The sequence below is a fragment of the Myotis davidii genome, unplaced genomic scaffold (assembly GCF_000327345.1).
Source record: "Myotis davidii unplaced genomic scaffold, ASM32734v1 scaffold577, whole genome shotgun sequence".
NCBI classification, from domain to species: domain Eukaryota; kingdom Metazoa; phylum Chordata; class Mammalia; order Chiroptera; family Vespertilionidae; genus Myotis; species Myotis davidii.
The window spans coordinates 1,312,728-1,320,189 of NW_006289082.1; the positions used below are offsets into that span (position 1 = coordinate 1,312,728).

At 46.1% G+C, this 7,462-nt stretch overlaps 1 long non-coding RNA gene across 1 annotated transcript in view; it reads left to right on the forward strand.

Annotated features, from left to right (window-relative positions):
* LOC107182720 overlaps window positions 1-4,022 on the forward strand; it is a 13,800-nt gene extending 9,778 nt beyond the window's left edge. Inside the window, exon 3 of the long non-coding RNA XR_001513454.1 lies at window positions 4,010-4,022. This is a non-coding gene — a long non-coding RNA (uncharacterized LOC107182720). The remainder of the gene's footprint in view (window positions 1-4,009) is intronic.
* Window positions 4,023-7,462: the final 3,440 nt, after the last annotated feature.

A 7,462-nucleotide genomic window follows, 5' to 3' on the forward strand; every position in this document is an offset into this window, starting at 1 on the left:
TTGTGGAGTGAAAAAAATTCCCACTGTTGGGGATTTTGATGTAATATAATAATTATAATGATTACTAGAAGCCCAGTGCACAAATTCATGCATGGCTGGGAACCTTGGCCTGGCTGGCAATCGGGGCTGATTAGGGCCGCAAGAGGTTGGGGGGCAGGGGGAGGCTGCGGGAAGTTGGCTGTGGGAGCGCACTGACCACCATGGGGCAGCTCTGCGTTAAGCATCTGTCCCCTGGTGGTCAGTGCGCATCATAGTGACCAGTTGACCGGTTGTTCGGTCGTTCAGTAGCTTAGGTTTTTATACATATAGATGATATTGGTAGCTATCAGTTATTGAATTCCTTTATATTAGACATTTTATTATCTCATTTCCTCCTCAAAAATCACCTGTCAGGAAGGTCTTTTTATCACCATTTTATAGAGAAAAAGCTGAGGCTAGAGAAGCAAAGTAACTATGCTTTCAGCTACCAGTTACAGAATAGCAGCTGTAGTGGCTGAAGCAGTAAGGTCTTCTTATTACCTCAATGACCACAAGGAAGTAGGGGGTGCTTCCGGGTTGGTTTGGCAGCTCAGTAGTGCCATCAAGAAGCCAGTCTCTTTCCGCGTTTCTGCTTCAGCATCAGCAGCTATGGGTGCTGTTTCCTTCCCTCGGTGCAGCAACATAAAGTATCTGATTCCCACAAACTGAATGAAAAGCGGGAAGAAGGGACAAGCCGGCAGCCTTCTTGTGTGTTTGTGTGCGTGTGTGCACATTTATTTTATCAGGAAGGAAATATTTCCCCAAGATCCTCAACCAATTTCCCCTTATATCTCATCAGCCAGGAGGAAATTATTTGGTCTGACCAGGCTGAGTTAATCTGTGAGCATATTGCCTCCACCTCCCAATTGCTGACTAAAATTGCATATTTTTAGCAAGAAGAAAGTGGGGATGGTGTTGAGTGGGCAACAATGTCTGCTAATTCCCTCAACATTCCATGGTAGATGGTTCTCTTCTCACAATACAATGCTATCTTCCAAGACCTTTGTCTTCTATGTCTTTTAAAAGTAAGAAATCAGAGGAAATGCTGCAGTAATTCTTGCTGCTGTCTTGCAAATGAGAGACAGGGCAGGATGGTGCGGCTGGATCAGTGAGGCCCCTTCATAATGATGAGGAAGGCAGGTTGAAGAACTAGGAGATGTGGACTCTAGCCCCAGGTTTGCTACTTTCTATCTGTTACCTTGGGTAAATTACTTAATCTTTCTGAACCTTAAGCTCTGATCTGTAAAGCAAGAAGGTTGAACTAGGTGATCTCTAAAGTTTTGTTCAGCTCTAATATTTTACTAGTAAAATGCAATTTTTATTGAGCAGCTATGAGCAATGCTCTACAGTTTATCATTATACACTGGGGCCTTGACTTACAAGTGTCCCAACTAACAAGTTTTTCGAGATACAAGCCGTCTCTCGGCCGATTTTTTGCTTTGAGTTGCGAGCTAAAATTCGGGTTATGAGCCAGCTTCAGATACCCCACCGCTAGTTGAAGCGAACGGCACAGTGAACGCCACAACATCAGCCCAGCATCACGTGTCTCACTTGTTCACTTCATGATTTGACTTACGAGTAATTTGAGTTACGAGCTCTGTCACGGAATGAATTAAACTCGTAAGTCAAGGCCCCACTGTATTTTTAAAAACACTATTCAAGATGCATCTGCATGCCATATGTATGTGTGAAATCAACATTATTCTTATATATGAAGCTTAGGATATCATATAACAGCCCAGTGACCACTATGGGAGAACGACCAGAATGACCGGAATTGACTGGTGGCTATGACACACGCCGCGGCAGCCAACCAGCCTGATCTGGGCTGATGGGCCCCTCCCACCCGCAGGTCCCACCCCCAATTGCCCCCCCCCCTTGCTGGTCTGGGACACAGGGAGCACATGACTGAGCTGTCCACACCCCTTCTGAGGGGAGACACCCACCAGGTATACAGAAGGTATACAGAAGGCACTCAGCAAGGAGTCCCCACGGGTGATGTTCGCACCTTCATGCTGTTCCCCCACACACTACCACCACAATGCCGAGGAAGCCTGATTCAGGAACCCCGAGCTGACCACACAGAGAAACAGCGTGTATAAACATCATGTCCCCCAGACGCCTGAATCTGCCTCAAGAGGAAGATGCTACAGACCCTGAGCGGGAAGATCTGGACTGAGACAGAAGGTCTGGGAAAAGCAGGGCTGTGGATGGCCGTGTTCTGCATTTGCTGCCCGACCCTGCTCCCTGGCCCCCTCTGTGTGCGAAACACCTGCATCACCGCCCTGGAATGGAGGCCTGTGAGTGAATGAAGAGCTGTGGCTGTGCCTGTGCCTGTGCCTGTGCCTGTGGTGGCGCTCGGCCTCCTGCCCTCGTGGAAACATATTTACATGCCAGAATCTAAAACCCTCTTTATCGGTAACAGCACAAATAATGCAAGACCCACACGTGTTTCTAAACAGGACTCTGCCTGGCTGTGTGTGAACCCAGATCGAAGGCGTGCTCTCTGCCGAGGAGGCTGCAAAGTCTATTCCTCGCTCGAACGCACACAACCTGGAGAGGTTTAACGGAAAAAGGAGATTAAAAAAAAAAAAAAAAAAAAAAGCAACAAGCTCTGAAGCTGCTGCCAATGCCGTCAAATCCTCCGCGGTGGTGATGTCAGAGCCCATCTCCCCACGCCTGGGGCTCAGACAGCTGAGCTGTTGACACCTGCCAGGTCGCCTGGCCTCATCTACGTGGCCACTTTCAACCTCCCGCCCGCTCCTGGAGGCGGGTGGGCTTGCGATGGAGGCTTCAGTGTTAAAGTAACCCTGTTGGTGTAGCACAGGCACGCGTGGGCTTTTTGATGAGAGAGAACCCATAACATCCCTGTACGAACGTGTTTTTAACTGTTCTGAGATCCCCCTCCCAGCCTCGGTGACTCTCAAATAGGCCTCAGCGATTCCACTCGCCCGATGGAAAGACTGACCCGGGTTTCAAAGAAACCAAACCCTCGCCCCAAGCAGCCTCCTCCTTTCAAAAGGAAGGTCACCCTGGCTGCAGGTCCTTGCTCTTCCTTACTTTGAATATTTCTTGCCACGCCCTTCTCTACCCAGCAAAGTTCATTTAGCATTGAAGGCCAGCTAAAGAGCTTCACAGACAAGGAAAAGCTAAAGGAGTTCATCATCCTGATGGGGGCGGGGCCCACAGCCCTTCCCCTGGCCAGCCCAGCCCTAGCCTCCAGATCAGGCAGCCGGCTGGACCCCACCCGTGCATGAATTTGTGTACCGGGCCTCTAGTAGAATATAATATTGCAAACTTTTAAAATATCTTTATTTTGCATTACAATTGTACTTAGAATTATTATCACTTTAAGTGACTTGTGTTTTACATCTACAGCACAGTTTATCTTCCAGAGCTTTCCTGCTATTTCCAGTTTTCATTTTATTAGAGATGCCACCTCCACATAACTGAATGAGGAACATGAAAAAGCTGGGGGAGATTTCTGTGCCTGTCTCTTTTTGCTCTCTCTTCCTCTGAACAGAAATAATATCTTGGCAGCATATCTCTTTGTCTGTTTAAAAAAAAAAAGGCAGGAAAAGGAAACAGCAGTGGCTGGTCTGCTTTCTGAAACAGTTTAAGAAAGATCTGGAGGATGTTTGCTTTGCACTGAAGCAGCTTCAACTTCTGCTTTTACAGTATTTGGAGGAACTTTCCGGAGACTAAGGGGGGAGCAACAGCGGCCAGAGACTGCCTCCTGCAAACGTGAGATGAGTGCCAGCCGAGCCTCAAAACAGAGCTGCTGCGAGTGAGCTGTGCTGTTTTCCTTCCACAGTTGTTTCCATATGCAGAGTAGGTTCTCTGCGGCAGCTGCCATGCAATCAACCACATCTTCGGAACGAGATAGTGTATTTTTAGTTGACAGGAAAATAAAAACTTGATTAGGAAGGAGGTTGGAAGGTCACTTAGTAGTTAGAAGCGGAAATCAGTACTTTTCTACATTTTCCAGAAGAGTTACTGTCTTTGTGGGCAGCAATGAGCAAAGTGGTTACTTCAATGCTCTCTCTCTCTTTTTTAAATCCTTACCCGAGGATATGTTTATTGATTTTTTTAGAATATATTTTTATTGTTTTCAGAGAGGAAGGGAGAGAGAGAGCTAGAAACATCAATGATGAGAGATAACCATTGATCGACTGCCTCCTTCATCGACTGGGAATTAAACCGTGACCTCCTGGTTCATATGTCAGTGCTCAATAATTGAGCCACACCAGCTGGACAGTTTAGAGGGAGAAAGAGAGAAACATCGATGTGAGAGAGAAATATTGATTGGTTGCCTCCCATACAAACTCTGACCAGGGACTGAGCCCACAACCTAGGTACGTATGCCCTGACCAGAAATTGAACCTGAAACCTCTTTGGTGTACAGAATGGTGCTCCAACCAACTGAGCCGCCTGGCTGGGCACATGGTGAACTCTTTAAGCAAAACTAAGTGGCTTCTGTGCCTAAGTCCACATTTATCACTTCAGTGAGAAGGAAAGACTGGTCTGGAGCTTATGGGCCCAAAAGAAGAATGGACAAGACCAGAACATATGCTCCAGTTGTTGGAGCCGAGCTGATCTGAGCCCTGTGCAGGAGACCTTGCTAAGACAGAGGATGATGCAGCCTCCTCTGGACCAATCTTCCCTGGCTGCATGGGGAGTGATAAGAAGGGAAAACAATGGGTACTCAGAGGGAAGGCAGAGCATTCCTCCAAAGAATGAGTGTTTACTTAATATAGGATTATTCATGTATGTTCAGCCACTAGAAAACATAGCTCAAGTAGTGTTCTTTACTGTGGTACATACCCATGCTTGGGGAAAATGTGGAGGCTGGGGAGATGAGAAGGAGGGGAGCAATCTGGAGTGTAAAGAAATCTTAGATTTCCATTGGTACTCCCTCTTTTCCTAAAAATATTGACATTCAATCACTGGATTAAATTCATGTTCCCATATCAATTACCTCACTCATTAGGTGGGAATAACAAGTTTACATACCACTGTGTGGGCTTATCCTCCTGAACCTCCCACCATGGGGCCAGACGTATGGATGCATGGAACAGAATAACAGATCCCAGTGTACGGGGTGGAGGAGGGGGGACAGGAAGAGGTTAACCAAAGAATATATATGCATATATGCATAATCCATGGACACAGACAATAGCATGGGGAAGACCTGGGGTATGGCAGGGGTTGTGTGGAGGGGGGCAAAAAGGGAGAAAATGGGAGACATCTGTAATATTGTCAACAACAAAAAAAGAAAAAAAAGGATGATGTAGAGTTTTTTTCACCCTCAAACATTTAAAAACTTTTTTCCCTTTAATTGCTTTCCCCAGTGACTTCAGGTGAGTTATATGTAACATGAATATTTCAGATTTTGTAGTGGTAGAGAAAGAAAGAAGTAGGAATAGGGCCAATGGAAGGGAGGGACATTTAAAAACTATATCAGAATATGAGTTGCCAATGCCCTGCCCCCAATCATTTGGATGTTTTATCCATATTTGAACAGTCCTTGAGATGCCTATTGCATGATTGGGAATCTGCCTTCTAAGCTGGCTCATTAACTTCTGAGTTTTGTTTATTCTTGCTTATGAGGTGCTGAAGTAGTGCTCTTGTGAATGTCCCTCGGCTACATTTTGAAAGTTGGTTACCCAGTAGCAGTGCTATTGGTGAAAGTGAAGTATTTACCAGTGGAAGTGGGTTTTGAAAGTCCCATTTCCCGCTGAAACCGGTTTGGCTCAGTGGATAGAGCGTTGGCCTGAGGACTGAAAGGTCCCAGGTTCGATTCCGGTCAAGGGCATGTACCTGGGTTGTGGGCACATCCCCAGTGGGAGATGTGCAGGAGGCAGCTGATCAATGTCTCTCTCTCACTGATGTTTCTAACTCTCTATCTCTCTCCCTTCCTCTCTGTAAAAAATCAATAAAATATATATATAAAAAAAGAAAGTCCCATTTCCCTTAATTCAGTACTGGAAGAGGTGTAGCTGGGGATTCAGCAGAGCTAGAAGCAAAGGCAGCATCCAAAGTTTCCATCCTATGGTGACCTGGGTCTAGTTTAGCATTAGGCTAGTTACAGTCCATAGTCCATTGTGTGTGGGAGCCTCATGGCTGTGGACCATGTGGGCAAATGCAGGGGAGCCAAGAGCATACAGGCTGCAACAAGAGTCCCAAGAATGCAAGAGGCAAGGAAGCAAGAGAGAGAATTTCTTTGTTTAGGAGATTAAGTATCTCAAATCTTCCCACCCTTGCAGTGGCCACGCCTACTCTGGTCAATGACCTGCTCCCAGGTGTGACTGATAGGCAAGTACCTTCCCTACCTCACCCAGACTTTACTGGGCATGCATCTGTTCTTCCCCTGTCCAGTGCCTTCCCCCAGATCAACTGGGGAATGTCAAAGCTGCACAAATGAATGCCTATATTTTTTGGCCTTTCCTTCACTACTTTCCAGTTATTAATAACTGGGTTATTTAGCCCTACCTGGTTTGGCTCAGTGGATAGAGCTTCGGCCTGCAAACTAAAGGGTCCTGGGTTCAATACTGGCCAAGGGCACATGTCCGAGCTGCGGGCTTGATCCCCAATAGGGGGCATGCAGGAAGCAGCCACTCGATGATTCTCTCTCACCATTAATGTTTCTATCCTTCTCCGTCTCCCTTCCTCTCTGAAATGAATACAAACATATTTTTTTAAAAAAAAACTTGGTTATTTACAACATTATCAGCAGGTTCAGAAATATTGCAATAATTTTAGAATTGGATACAGGAATGTATCTTGAGCTCTGGTCCATGTTCTCAGTGGTTAGAGCATTGGCCCGCAGACCAAAGGCTCACAGGTTTGATTCCTGGTCAAGGGCATGTACCTGGGTTTCAGGTTTATTCCCCAGTCCCCTTTAGGGCAGGAGCAAGAGGAACCAGTCTATGTGTCTATCTCACATCGATGTTTTTCCCTCCCTCTCTTCCACTCTCTCTTGAAATAAAAAAGTACTCGGGAGCATTTGACTTGCTCCCTGGCATATGTCATCAGTTTGGCTCAAATAAACTCATAAAAATTCCCTACAAGCCTGGACATTTTTTGTTGTTGTTAATCCTCACCAGAGGATATTTTTTCCATTAATTAAAAAAAAAATTTTTATTGATTTCAGAGAAAAAGGGAGAGGGAGAGAGAAAGAGAGAAACATCAATGATGAGAGAGAATCATTGATCGCCTGCCTCTTGCATACCCCTTACTGGAGATCAAGCCCGAAACCCAGGCATGTGCCCTGACTGGGAATCGAACTGTGACCTCCTGGTTCTTATGTCGACACTCAACTGCCAGAAGCCCGTCCATCCTTGCTGTTGACACGTCGCTGCAGGGAAGAAACATCTGCACAGCATATGTTTCAAGGGATCTGGCGTATTGCTCCCCTTCTTAGCGCTATGTGTTTTAACCACAA